The following is a 15642-nucleotide window of genomic DNA, read 5'->3' as shown; positions in this document are numbered from 1 at the left end:
TCTTAAATAAAGCTTTAATAATGCTGTCCAGATATGATAGCGAGCCCTTTGTCAATCAGTGCAAACAATGAATTGTAGAATTGTTACGCCACAGAAGGAGGCCATTAAGCTCATTGTGCCTGAACTAGTTCTATTACATAGTGCCAATCCCCTTATCCCTGCACACCTTTCCTATCCAAATAATCCTCCAATCACATCTTGAATGCCTCAGTTGAACCTGCCTCCACCAGATTTCCAGGCAATGCATTATATAACCTATGAAAAGAGATTTTCTCTCATCACATTTGCTTTGTTTGCACATCAATTTAAATGTATGTCCTCTTGTTCTTTCTCCATTTACAAATAGGAACAACTTCTTGCTATCTACTCTATTCAACCCACTCATGATTTTGAGGTGCCAAAACCTAGGACAGGATATACAGCGCTGGTTTCACATAGAAATCATTTAAAACAGTATGCAGCACAAGTTTAACATGCTGTCAGCGCTACAAAGAATGGCATGCATTAATTCTTTATCCAGTTTCTCATTTTTGAAAACTAGACAATATAATCCCCTTTAATGTCCTCAGTGGAATTTGCATGTTAATGTTGTTCCACAACACTAGGATTTATTCCACATCCAAGTATTGATGGTGTGATCAGTTGCATTATTCAAGCATCAAGCAATAATTTAAAATACCACCATTTGAAATCGTATGTTACATCGTCATATTCTCACAGATGGTGTTGGTAGTTTCAGTCTATATCTTTGTCCTCAAAGTTCAACATCTCTGCTATTGATATTTGCAGAAGAATTATGCACATCACGGCAGTGTGAATGCGCAGATGGGTGAGGAGTCAACAGTTTCTTATAATCATAGACCCAAGGAAGTTCTGGCCATAGAGGCTTTAGAGGAAGTAGCTGAAGGCCTCATTCAGTCTCATGGCTCATCTTCTTTGTTGTTCATTCATTGTTTCCATTTCACTTATTCATCAAATACTGAAAAATAAAATAACAGCACCTTTCTAAACCTCACAAACAATGAAATACTTTAAAGTGGATTTGCTGCTGTTATGCCCATAAAAACTCTCATGAAAATTTTAAAAGATTTTGCCTTTTTTCAGGTATCGCCTATGCATTTTACAGAGATGACATCAGCCATGGCTGCATTGCACAGCCCTGGTACCTCAACTGTCCTTGTGGTTTCTGTGACTCTTCAAGTAATATTGATACTTTTAAGTGCCACAGGGAGAGGCAATCACCAATATGCCCAAGATAGCAATATATACATTTATTCCCATGGTTGCAGACCAGCAACACCTTCATAGAGTCGCTACCCAGTATTCAAAAAATCAACGGCAGAACAGTAACAGATTTATGATAAACCATCCACAGTGTGGAAGGCCCTGTGGGGAAAATGAAAGCATTAGCAAACCTTCCTCTTATTCTCTTTTTACAAATGTTTTGGACATATCGTTGAGGGAAACATGGCTTTGTATAGGTGGGTAATAAATTATCTTAAGGTGCCAACAAACTCTTTATCTGTTCTTCCTTGTCTTTGAGAACCTATAAGTAGAGCAGCACTTCAATGCCCTTTGTCTCTTCCGAATCTGGTACTAACATTAACTCTTGAAAGACATGGTCTGCCAAGAAGGTAGTAGTACTTTAAAAGTGCTTTGACCTTGTAACAACAGTTATGGCATAGAATTGTTGACTTGCAAACAGGAACATCGAAAACAGAGACAGGCATTGAAACGATAACGCTGGGATTGTTGTCGCAGAATTCCCAAGCACTATTTAGGCTTTCGCTGATCACAACTTTTAAGTAGACACATCAGGGATCCATGTCAACTCTGATGCCCAGGGATGCTAGAAAATGGCACCTGACTATTGAAATCAATGACAGCTGAGAGAAAACAGTTCATTTTGATCCCCATGCAATTCTCTTCACAAAATCCACGTTATGTGCTGAGATTACATGGATTCAAAACATTTCCAGGATTTAGCCTGCACCAAGTGGACTTTGTATTCACTGTGATATACTATCTATTATATAATTACTAATCTCTTTTGAATTATGATCATGTGAATTCCGAACAAAAATGGCTAAGTCTGAGTGGCAAAAAGGTTTTGAAGGGATTTCTGCCAAAGGATCTAATGAGTTTTCTCGCCATCTTACCAAACTCATTGCATTAAGTATCTAGCTCATCCCAATAACATCTGTCATGTCCAGTTCCAGGCACTATTCCCAGAACAGCTTGCCAATCACAAAAAACCCCACAACCCTTGCACCATTTTAAGAGGCCAGTGTGCATCTGGATGAGTGCTGGCATTCTGAAGCTGCTCTGCCTGGCCCCAGACAGATTCTGAACATGTTGGAGAAGGTGAAGTTAGCACTACCATTCAGCAACAGATACCTGGAGGTTCAGGTCAATGGGATGGTGTAGAGTCAGGCTCTCCTTGTCCCAGAGGAGGCCATGCCAACTGACCCTGGCAGTCTGGTCCTAGGTTGCCACCTGCGTCAGTGTTGTCGCAATAATCCAGACAAATGGCCAGCCTTTTTGGAAGAAGGTCAAAGATGTTTTTACACTGCACCAGGGTTAGTGCTATACTCTGCTCTCCACCACCTCACATTCACTTTATCTCTGCTAACACACCCACTTCCCACCAAGGCTCATTCTCTACTTCTCTTATTGTTGTCTGCAACATCTTTCTTCACTAGCTCTCAACTCCTCCACCCTCCCACCCTACTAACCCTGTATGGCTACAGTGCTGGCCCCTCACTACCTCGGAAGTCCTCATAACCTCTCTACCAGTTTCTCAGGACTAATAGCTGTGCCACCCATTTACATTTCAGACAATCCCTCCCTCTCTCCTATTCCAGGAATAGAAAGCCCACAACAGAGCAGGGTGAGGAAACCTGACATCATCCAAAAAGAGAAGAAAATATTGGCACTCAGAGGAGACCTCTCCTAAGGGAATGCCAAGACATCCATGTCCAGCCAACTGAGTAAGTATTATTCTTCATTCTACTGCAACTCTCACATAAACCCAGCTGTCAGTGTTACCCATTGCACACCACTTCTAACCACTGGCTGCAGCACCTTCTTTCCCATGTGTCAGCAAGATATCCATGACTTTGCTGGAGAAACATACTGCACCGCTAGAATCCTCAACCTCTTAAAAAGGGAGTTTTAAAGCAACTATCAGCAAAGCTGCTTACTTCACCCTTACCATCAGATACTGACACCTGGGTGGGAATGTTAGGTTTAAAGTGTACAGGAGCACTATTTGATGACCACTTCACTATGACAGCAGGGGGTGGGGTCAAGAAAGAAATACCCATACAGCTGGCCACTCGGAAGAGAGAGCGGGCACCTTCTCAGGCCAGGCAGGAGAAGACCCTGTGGTGATTGCAATGGGGGAATTTGTCTAAATGTATAGGGAGGAACTGAAGCAGCAGACCGGTCAGATTACCCAGAAATTGCATCAGCGCTGTGATTTCAGTGACAATCTGGCTGTCTCAATATGCAGAGTGGCAGCTGTCATGGAGACTGGCCCACACTCTTGAGCAACCCAACCAGACATCTGACTGATGGTTGTACATTTCCTCAACTCTGTTAGCCCTAGCCCTCAGAGTGGCTGCTAATGGAGCCACAGGACTGACTGTGACCCACTCCTCAGACTGTCTTGACAAAGATCTCCTCACTGATATCACATTGCCAGGCACCTGACTGGGGTCAATCCCTTGGAATGGTATTGGAGTTTGATCTTGACTTACTGTGCTGGGATCCCCTGACTGATAGATGCCCTCATGGATTCCTTGAGGACTACTCTCATGAGATGTTGTGACATGGCTGTTTGCTTGCTGCACATGGAATGTGTTTGCCACATGGTGCAAATGTGAGATTGTCAGAGCACACTGCCCTACAAGAAGATACATTCCCAATTGACTGAGGACTGTTGACCAGCAAGTTGCCTGTTTGTGTGTGATTGCACTGATTGGTGTGTTACTATAAGGCATTACAAGGCATGGATGCTGTGAGCCGGCAGATAAGTGAATGATACTACCAGCATAGCAGAGAGGTGCCATGATGAATGTAAGGGGTTGGCAGATGTCAGATGCCAATGTTCATGGATGAGGGGTGCATGCAGCTGGTAACTGGGCCTCATGCCCTGAAGTGTAATTTGGTCAAAGTAACATGGAGGTCGCCCAGAGGAAAGAGTGAGCTCAATCCGCCAGGTATCAATGTCTGGAATTCACTGCTTGAGTTGGTGGTGGCGGTAAAGACCCTAAACTCTTTTTAAAAAGGTACTTTGATCAGCACCTGAAGTGCAGTGAGCTTCAGGGCCATGTGCACGAAGATGGGATTTTAAATAGCATCTGGGTGTCTTTAGGTCAACATGGACAAAATGGACCGAATGGCCCCCTTCTGTGTTGTAGCAGTTCCATGATTCAATATTTCTATCAGCTCAGGTTTCCATACTGAGTTTTTTTTTACCACTTCTAGCTAACTTGTTTGGTGTGTTTTTGAGTTAGAAAACTCAATATTAATAAGACAAGTTGGCCTATCAATCATGCATTTAACAAACACTAGTTCTCTTTAATTGGTAATCTTATGAGAAATTCACCATCTGTCAAAGCATAAAGAATTGGAATAAGATGCTCCCAATATTAAGACGGACTTCAATGGATTTCTTGTTCAATTCTGCCATAAATCTCTCCATAGCCCACATCAGTCAGATCCCTGTAATGTTCCACCTCAGGAGTTTGCCAAAATAGTCCAGCATTTCTTTTTTTATTTTATATGTTCACAAGCTGTGAGGAACCAAATTAAAGAAGTCTGTCTTGCTAGTTACATTTTGCTTTTAATGCAGCTGGTGCATGAGGCAATTCAAGGTGCACTATCAAATACTGTACTTATCAGTTTTCCTATAGGCTTTCCAGTATCCCTATGCTTTTGACACCAAAGACAATATAAGTAACTCAGCAAAGCATAGTGAAGCTAAAGTTGGAGTAAAGCAAACTTTGATATAGCTGACGGGAATAATTATCTGCACCCACCAAGAAAGAAGGCATTTTCTGAACCCAAGTAAACCATAGCTTAGTAGGTTAAATGTTTAAAAACTGCTAAGATGTTATTTGGTTTTCACTTGGATACAAAAAGGAATTATTTTCAAAAGACTGAAATTAACCACTGCATATGGATATTCTGTTGCTAAAACGATCTAAGAATCTGATTTAACTCATTGCACACTTAACAAAAACAATCAAATCACTCTTGTGTCTTTTCAAATTGAAATTCTGTCTTCTGAAATTAGTTCCTAAAATCTAATTTAGCCAAGAGTGTGACAGAATTTTGATGCAAATCGTTCAACTAGTCTATGCAAAGCAGAGATCAACCGGTCTCCTTTTCTGCAACTTTTCAACCTCATTTTAATCCTTTTCATGTTAATAGTGACTAGAATCTTGAACAAGGAAAATAACTAGATAATTAAGTGTAATGAATTTAGGACAGAGAGGAGAAACATTTTTACACAGAGTTTTGAGACTATGGAATGCACTGACATTGTTAATGATTGAAGCAGAGATTATGTCAACTTTAAAAAAATAGGTTTTTGGAGAGGTTTTTGAAGGAAGAGGCAATAAAGAGGACAGGAGGGGCATATAAAATTAGGATGGTAACTTACACGGAGCATAAGCGAACTGGATGGGCTTAATGGATTGTTTCTCTGTTATAATTTCAATGTTGTACTGGCAACTGATGGGAGTTAACAGGAATTTAGGAGATATCGTTGAGGAATTAATCAGAAGAGGGATGGTTGAATTTTACAGTGTAGATCTGGTGCTTAAATCTGTAATAAAAAAAATGGACTGATTAGACCACTTGCACTTTTATTGATTTCAACTTGGAAAAGCTGACCCAAGAACAATCAAAGCACGTTATAAAGCTGATTTATATGAAAACTATAAATTGTTTGTTTTTTACCTCAATGTAATGAATTGGCATAGTTTAACCCCTGCATTAACAGAACTATTGCTATTTATTTATTTTCCTGGGAGGCTGTAACACACCAGAGCAAATCATGCACAACAAAGTCCATGTTGTCAAATGTTATTGTGCTGTAAAATACAATGTTTCAGTGCAAATGAACCTGTAAACCTATTGGAATAAGTTATTTGACATGTGAATGTATTTTGGGGCTTTTATTGCTCGAGGTGTATGTGTTATTTCAAATGATGGCAATGCAAAGTGTTGTATGGAATCACTCAATGTAAAAACAACCCGAAATCGTTAATGGCCATTCACTGACTGTGGAAGGGCTCATGTAAAAATAAAAGGGCTGAATCAGAAATAATTAATGACAGCATTTGTATAATGTATTCAAGGCATACTTTAGTCTCTCACTATATATATATATATATAACTAAAATGAAACAGTTACCTTCTTATTATGTAATAAACAGTAAAGCATTACAAAAACATCAAGGCATTTACAATGCCAATGTTCTAAATGAAAACAAAATGCTTTCTTTATTTCCACTATAAGATAAATGAATGGTTTTCCATGCTGAAGAATATATAATGGTTAAAAAGTCACTTTTTTCCTCAAGCTCTACATAAATCACAGAAGTAGTCAATATTTAATAATGCTTGCCTTGGTCTGGAGTCCCTTGATCACCCCTGTCATGTGTAATAGCTCCCTCTCCGATATCTTTGACATAAAAGCCCAGCTTTACTGCAATACTAACATGTAGAGGGTCATTACAGATCGACATTTACCTTAATCTGTGACTGCCAACCATGAACCGATAAATTCCAGCCGATTCCACTGGGAGAAATCAGTAAACTTCTCAGTGGAAAGAAGTGAAAGAAAATTCTGTAGAGAACAGAATCCATTTTCTACAAGCACTGCTCTATAAATGGGTTCTGACTTCTGAAAGTTCTTTTGCTGCTCAGCTTATAACATTTAATACTATTTTGATGATGTGAGGGACGTACTGACAACTGAAGATGACATGAATTACAGTCAAGCAAAAATTTACTGTGCAAAAACAATGCAAGATTAAACACAAGAGTACATGGCTGTTGCATTATTCACCTTGCTACCCTCGCTGAATCTGCTGTTCTGTCATGGGCTTGACCGAAATGTTGCTACTTTTTAAATCGATCATCACTCTCACACCTCATAATCTTACAAGTGCTTCACAGCATAATATTTCAAAGCATACGGTACAAGTAAAAAGGATGTGCCAGCTTTTGTAAAGGGTCAGTTCAGTCTGATAGTGAATAACAATTAGCCTCTAGTAGGCTTATGCTTCCTTCTCACAGTTATGAAAAAATGAGCACTTAACCAGTTAAAGGAACACCTTGTCAACATTTAAGCTGCTTTTCTACAAACACCTTAAACGTTGACAAGGTGTGCCTTTAAAACTGTTAACAGAGCAAGTCTATACAAACATCTGAAAAAGAACTGTTATTTTTAGAAATCGTATCTCTGAAAACCATTATGATAATGTTGTGAAATCTTGACTCGGTTGAAGTGTCAGCTTTCAATGTTGTCGTTGTGTCTTCCAGCCCCTATAATCTGATTTTAATGCCTGGACAATATGTGAAAATAAAAATCAGACCCAATCTTTGTTGCTGTATTTGAATATAACAAAGAAGGAGAATAACAAGGCGGAGTCACCTGAGAGGTTATTCTTCAGGTTATTCTGTTTTGTCATTCTCTTCTCCACTCTATATAAATCATTCCTTGCTGAACTCAGATGAATGATCCTGGCCAATTTTGCCACTTCCCAAGACAGCCAATGGAAGTCAGGTAATAGCATCTATGGGGAGTTGTCCTGCCCTCACTACATGCCTATCCAAGGAATGGCAGAAGCTGATATAAATCTACCTTTCACCATCTTACTTTCTTTCATTTCCTTTCAAGAAATTTGGACATGATAAATATACACATGCTGAAGGGATTTAAATAAATGTTTAAGAATATTTTTCTATCGATGCAAGATAACATCCCTAAAACTTTGCAACATGTGCTTCAATTAATAATGATTTGATAAAATAGTGAAGTTGAATTTTCCAAGCAATTGAGTGAAAATTATTAAGTTGCTATGTTCAATGTAACCCAAAGGGGATTAGTGTATTAGGTTAGAATACTGTTGTTTGACTTCTAAAATGTGGAAAAATAAGAAGAAAGTCTCCTTTTTGAAGACTTTTAAAGATACTAATTGAAATGAGTATCAGGCACATCAACCTGGCTCCCAGCAGACATAAATCCACAGCACAAAACTACCTATGATTTGGTACTAATTAGACAATCTCACTCAGAGAGCTTATAAAGAGAGTAGTGTGGGAACCTGAAATGTCACACTGGTATAGAAGAATACATCAAATTACCTACCACAATTAAAGAGATGCACCAGCTTTTTGTAAAGGTCAACTCTGAGAAAGATTCTTCTCAATTATAGTTAAGGTACAATTTTGTGCCTTTGAAGCTGGAGTACTATACTACCTGTAGCCACAGTAGCTGTGACAGATGTGTGTTGTCAACTTAGTTCATCTGATAATGCTTTTCCCCACTGAATTAGAAGTTATGTGTTCAAATCTACTCCAGGATTTTAATGCATAGGCAATTTAGTTCTGAGGCAATAATGCAACACTGCAACATAAAAAAGCTATTCAAGTATTGGAAACAATGCAGTAAGAGCCATATGTCTGCTGTCTAATATTAGGAATTTAAAATTGTGAAGAAAGACTGAGGCAACTTGAGCTTTCAGCCTTTCATCAACTTGCGAGAGTTGATGAAAGTAGTATCAAAAAAAGTTCATAATTTCAGTTCAAGCAATTAAATGTTTGCAAGGGGCTACAGATGAAACTTATAATAATAAAACTGCATTTTACTTGATAGCAAAATAATTTCCACATAAACAGTGGTCAGCCTGCAGACTGGATTATAAAAATATGATAGAGTTAAATATCCTGGAACAATTTTTGTTTTTATTTATTCATGGGATTTGGGTGTCAAATAGCTGGGCCAGCATTTATGGCTGTTCCCTAGTTGCCCTTGAGAAGGTGGTGATAAGCTGCCTTACTGAACTAATAGATACCTAACAGGCAGCACAGTGACTCAGTGGTTAGCACAGTTGCCTCGTAGCGCTAGAGACCCCGGTTTGATTCCAGTCTCGGGTAATGTCAATGTGAAGTATAAACATTCTCCCTGTGTCCTGTGGGTTTCTGCTGGGTGCTCTGGTTTCCTCCCACAGCCCAAAGATGTGTAGATTAGGTGGATTGATCATGCTAAATTGTCCTGTACTGTTCAATGATGTGCAGGTTAAGTGGATGAGCCATGATAAATACAGGGTTACAGGGATAAGGTGGGGCTGAGATGGGGTGGGATGGTCTTCAGAGAGTCAGTGTGGACCTGATGGGCTGATTGGCCTCTTTATGCATTGTAGAGATTCTACATTCTAAATACACCTGCAGGAAGGAATTTCCAGGATTTTTCAAAAAACAACATTATATTTCCAAGTCAGGATTGTGAGTAACTTGAGGGTAAGCCTACAGGCTGTGATGTTCCTGTGCATTTGTTGCCCTTGTTCTTCCAGCTGGCAATGGTTCTGGGCTTCGAAGGTGGTGTCTTAGGAACTTCTGTGAATTTCTGCAGTGCATCTTGTAGCAGCGGAAGAAGTGAATGTTTGTGGATATGATGCCAATCAAGAGGACTGTTTTGAGCCAGGACAATGTCAAGCTTCTTGAGTGTTTTCAAGACTGCAGTCATCCAGGCATGTGGGGAATAAACTATTACCTTCGTGATTGTGCCTGTGGATGGTGGACAGGCTTTGGGGAATCAGGAAGAGTTACTCAATGCAGAATCCCTAATCTTGGGCCTACTCTTGTAGCCACAGTTTTTATATGGCTGGTCTACTTCAGTTTCTGGTCAATGGTACCATTACAATGTTGTTAGTTGGAGATTCAGCAATGATAGTGCCATTTGTCAGCCCAAACATGGATATTGCCTAAGTTCTGGTGCATAGTCAAAGAACTGAAATAACCATAGATGCTGAAAATCTGAAACAAAAACAGAAATTGCTGGAAAACCTCAGCAGGTCTGGAAACACCTGTGAAGTGAAATCAGAATTAACATTTTGGGTCCAGTGACCCTTCTTCAGAGCTATCAGAGCTACCAGTCCTGCTGAGACTTTCCAGCAGTTTCTGTTTTTGCTGCTGCAATAGTGTTGGACTTAGACTGCTTCAGTAGCTGAGAAACTGTGAATGGCGCTGAAGATTGTGTAATCATAAGTGAACATCCCTACATCTGAACCTTATGACGGAGGGAATTTCTTAGAAGAAACAACTGAAGATGCTTGAGCCAAGGATGATCTCCTGAGAAATATCCTGGAACAAATATGACTGACCTCCAACAATCACAACAATCTTCCTTTCTGCCAGGTATGACTCCAATCAGTGGAGAGTTTTCCTCCAATTCCCATTGACTCCAGTGTTGCCAGGGCTCCTTATGCTACACTTGGTCAAATGCAGGCTTGATGTCAAGGACAGTCACTCTCGCCTCACCTCTGAAATTCAGCTTTTTTGTCCATGTTTGAGCCAAGGGCACAATGAGGTCAGGGGCTGAGTGGCCCTGGCAGAACTCAAACTGAGCAACAGTGGGCTGATTATTGCTAAAGGAAGTGTGCTTGATAGCACTGTTGATGACACCTCCCATCTCTTTACTGACAATACAATTGGTTATTACACTGGATAGACTTCACAGCCATTTTGGAGAGATATGAATGATATGGACCACATTGCTATTCCGTTCTTTCCTTTCTATTAATAGTTTATTATGTTGTGTCACTGTAAGGCATATAGTTAAGTTAATGGAATAGTATTTTAAAATAAATATGTAGACAGACTATACTCAAAAAGGGTTAGAAATGTTAGCTGCAAACTGGCAGGTGTCATCATAGAAATAAAATACTATAGACATTTGAAATAACAATTACAAAAGTATGATGAGTGTAATAGATAAATGAGGTGAAGTAGTTACTTGTCTGTGAGCTTTTTTTTATATTATGCTTTAAGGACAGCAAATATGCAACCATAGACTCCTGCAGTTCTCAATCTGTAATTGTTTTTTGAGCGTGTGGTTTCATTGTTTTTGGAGTATTTTTCACAAAATAGATCTTGACTATGTTCCCTGCTTTATCTATTACAGTATAAGGACAAAATAAATACAGAAAAAGCTATTGAGTTCCTAAACCAAGTTTGTGGGTTTTTTTGAGAGTTAAAAATAATGCTTTTTAAAATTTTGCTGATTTCAGCTGGTGTACAAAACAAGGGTGGAGTTGAAATGTCCAGGGAAGCAGTCTTTATCCCTAAAGAGCATGTACATATAAAAATAAAATTGGAAAGACTCCTTACTCTGGGAGTTTGGGAGATGGTCAATGGGGAGCTACATGAGTTCAGATGTTTTATCTCTAGCACCACTAGTTCCATAAAGATGAAGCATCTCCAGTGGGTTTAAGATTGAAGGCATCATCCCAGCACAATTCCTGGGATTGTTCCCTGCCATTTTTCAGGGTATAATGCATCATTTTCATTTCACCAACCTCCGATTGAGGATGAAGTTAAAAGAAATAAAGTTTTCAAATCCCTTGGCCCTTCTCATAGCCTTTATCTGCCACAGAATCCTCGACCACTCTCATTGATAAATGTACAGCAACAGTGAAATACCAACATTATTGTCAAATCCATGTTTTCCAGTCAAATCACCAATAGAAGTGTTGATACTTTAAATGTTGTATTGATTGTTTTATTCAACCAAGCGTAACTTCAAAAATAAAGGTTATCATCGAGCAAGCTAACCTATAAAATTCTACGAAGCAATTTTGAGTTACTTTGTCACCATCACTTTTCTGTGTGCTGAAATTGAAGATGATACTACAGTCATTTTGATCTTTATCAGATTATATTCTCAACTTCAAAAGGAAAGAAGTGTCTCATCTTGAGAACTTGTCCATAAAATTTGGAAAAGGTCTTTGCAAGCATTCTGGAATTATTAACGCCTGTGCTTTGTTTTGTGCGATTTAAAGATGATACCATCAACCTCATTTGTATCATATAAAATCAAGTTGTCCTAGTGCTTCCTGAAATGATAACATCTGTGACTTTCACCATAAATTACATCATTTCTTTCACTAATAAAAACTTACTCAAAATTGCCTGCATGAATAACTTGAGTATAACACAGTGAACATAGTCACAAATCAGGGAGTCATGACTTTTCACTGCCAACTGACGAGTTGGATGATCAGAGTCATGCAATTCTCTATTTCAAATCTTTCTGTAATTCAAAACTTTCACACTTACAGAAATATCAATGAGTTAGGAATGCACTCAGCAGATTTACTCAGTTTTCTGAAATATTCTATGCAAGTTTTAAATGAACCAATTATGTAGACATTGGCATTGGTAGTTTTACCAATAAACTACCATAAAAATAACTCAGAACAAGTAGAGTGCAAAATTGCATCTCATTGTGCTCAGTCCTTGGCTCTGAAATGAGTGCAAAAGATCAAACTGCATAGAGCTGTGTTTCACAACATAAAATATTTCCAATATTATATTAGCTCAGACATTCCAAGTGGTCCTCTTAAGCAGCCACATAAACCTTTGTGGATGCTAATGAGAGGCCGAATGTTTAACATCTCCTGTTCAAAAGTGATCAGTGACTGAACGTGTCAACTGAAGCGATTCAATTAAGTAGTTCAAATGAAGCAGGCTACCAATAAAAATATATTTCTGGTTACACTAATGTGAAGACAGTCGGAGAGGGAGTGCCTCTCCTTCCCAGGGACTGCCTGGAGAAAGCTGCTGCATATCCTCCAATTATACTGAACTTAATCCTCATCACTTGTGCACTGTGCTTCACTGAGTTCATTCAACGCACTAACTGCCCTAATGCAGTGGATACATTTCTGATGATGCACTCAAGCTTATGGCCTTTAATTCATGATGTTCTTCATTGAATATGTATATCAATATCTACTACATCCTCCTTTTGGCCAACTAGAAGATCAGATGAACACAATTTACAATGTCCGAAAGTACACCATGCTGAGACACATACCTTCATGTGGTTTTACTTTGAAATAATACAGACTGCAATGTCTGCTTGTGGAAATGGATATGCACAAATAAGGAGAGAAGATCTATGGAATCCAAATGACTGCTAATTTCCAAGAGTGAAAATGTAACATCAAGTTCCATTTCGCCGGAAGAGTACTTGGTATGTGTCTGGAGGAAAAAATGCCAATACCTAGTGATGCCTAATGTAATTTTATGTAACACTAATTGTTTGTTATACTAATTAACAATGGTCAAAACTTTGATAGAGACATACTACTGTGCCCAAGAAAAACTTTTAGAAATGTGAGTGACAAAATGCATGTATTCATTCTTTGTGATGGTGCAGCAAGTTGAATGTGAAGTACAATTAAATGGTAACATTGCAAAATTAAACCGCATATATGCACACTTTCTTGCTTTTGTTTTTGTTTGGGTGAGTAAATATCTTCCTTAGGTAAGAGCAGTTACTCATTCTATTAACTCAATTCATTCTTCGTAATGAATAGGACATTTTGAGTTGGCAGTGTGCAATTTGGAGAATGGCTAATCATGAAGCTTTTTTTTAGCCTTTCATAATTTAATATTATACAGATTAAATTATTCAATTACTTGCATTTCCTATTGGAAAACCACCGTTCCTGAAAGGTACATCTAAAATTAAAAAATTGGACTTCCCTCATGGTTTAGCTGGTTAAGCCGGTACGGGGCTGGTCTCACAGACCAGGAAAATTCAAGGCTTAATTGCTAATCTGTTTTAATTTATCTCAACCAGGGCAACATTTGAGACCATTAATTAGCTCAGCATCCTGGGATTAAAAAGGGGAAAATCAGAAAGGGCTCCTGCTCAGGCTTTTCACCAACCCTAATTGAAAAGGCACATGTGTACACGTTGAAAGAATTTTGAATAATTTATCTTCAAAGTTTCCCCAAACTTGAGAAGCTTTTTGAGAGCTATTGAGTAAGTGCAGTGTTGAGAATTGAAACCTGTCTGAGGTACTGGAAGGTAAGTAATGTCTTTGGCACAGTATATTCAACTAAGAGTCAATGCTTTAGTGAAGGAGAGACAATTAGCTCCAAAAGGAAACAAAAACAAATTAAAAATTCGACTTTTAAAGGTACAAGATAAATACAAAATCTTAGTTCGACACATCTTGTTTATTCAAATTGTATCATGAATATTGCTGAAAAGAGAGACACATTGCAAATGCTTGTCATTTAGAATGCCAAATTTAAATTTATATTACAGAAAAGAAAGGTATTGATTGATTAGTAAGTCAACTAGGATTGGCTGCGATGGTCACCACAGAGAAAGCAACAATAAATAACCCCTAAACTCCTGAATAATTCAACAAATAATGTTTGAACTTAATCCCTTTATATACAGAAATAGGGCTCCCGCATGTGAACGTGTGTCACTACTAGCAAGCAAAAATGATAGATTTTGAGCTCAGTTGATAATCCTCAATTGGTTGTTTGTCAAGTTATTATGACACACAGGATTGTTCAACAAGTGTTGCAGAAATACAAAATCACATCTAACAATAGGTGTTTTGCTTTGTATTTTGTGAACATGGGTGAGTAAACTTTGTATTCTGCCTATCATTAACAACTGAAGGAACATAGTGGCTGATTTGATCAATTAATTATTGAGACTCTAGGTTTAAGCACCTGGCGATGAAACATCTCTAAATTCATCCAGAATTTGTTTAATTATGTGGTAAGCAAAATATAACTTTTAATGGATGTCATGAATGAATTTCAATGACATGGTTATGCTGAGCATGAAGTGAGCTCCCCATTGATTTGGCTGAGCATATCAAACAGCCTATTCCTTTAATGGTGCATAGTAGGTAGAGTGCGGACTGTACTTAATTAATCATGTTTGCAAAACCAAAACACCCACTGCCAAATGTGATTCTATGATTGGATAGTACTTGTTGAATAATCTTGATTACACAAAACGCTACACTCTCAATAAATCCTAAAATATTCAGTTGAGCTCATAATGTGGATCACTTGTCCTTGCTGGAAATGGCTCACATTTGTATGTAAGGACTCAGCTGAAAATGTGTTGCTGGAAAAGCGCAGCAGGTCACGCAGCATCCAGGGAACAGGAGAATCGACGTTTCGGGCATAAGCCCTTCTTCAGGAATAAGGGAAGTTTGTCCAGCAGGCTAAGATAAAAGGTAGGGAGGAGGGACTTGGGGGAGGGGTGTCGGAAATGTGATAGGTGGAAAGAGGTCAAGGTGAGGTTGATAGGTCAGACTGGGGTTGGGGCGGAGAGGTCGGGAAGAAGATTGCAGGTTAGGAAGGCGGTGCTGAATTCGATGGATTTGACTGAGACAAGGTGGGGGGAGGGGAAATGAGGAAACTGGTGAAATCCGAGTTCATCCCTTGTGGTTGGAGGGTTCCTAGGCGGAAGATGAGGCGCTCTTCCTCCAACCGTCGTGTTGTTGTGGTCTGGCGATGGAGGAGCCCAAAGACCTGCATATCCTTGGTGGAGAGGGAGGGGGAGTTGAAGTGTTG

The sequence above is a fragment of the Chiloscyllium plagiosum genome, chromosome 9 (assembly GCF_004010195.1).
Source record: "Chiloscyllium plagiosum isolate BGI_BamShark_2017 chromosome 9, ASM401019v2, whole genome shotgun sequence".
Lineage (NCBI taxonomy): Eukaryota > Metazoa > Chordata > Chondrichthyes > Orectolobiformes > Hemiscylliidae > Chiloscyllium > Chiloscyllium plagiosum.
This window is presented reverse-complemented; position numbering follows the sequence as displayed.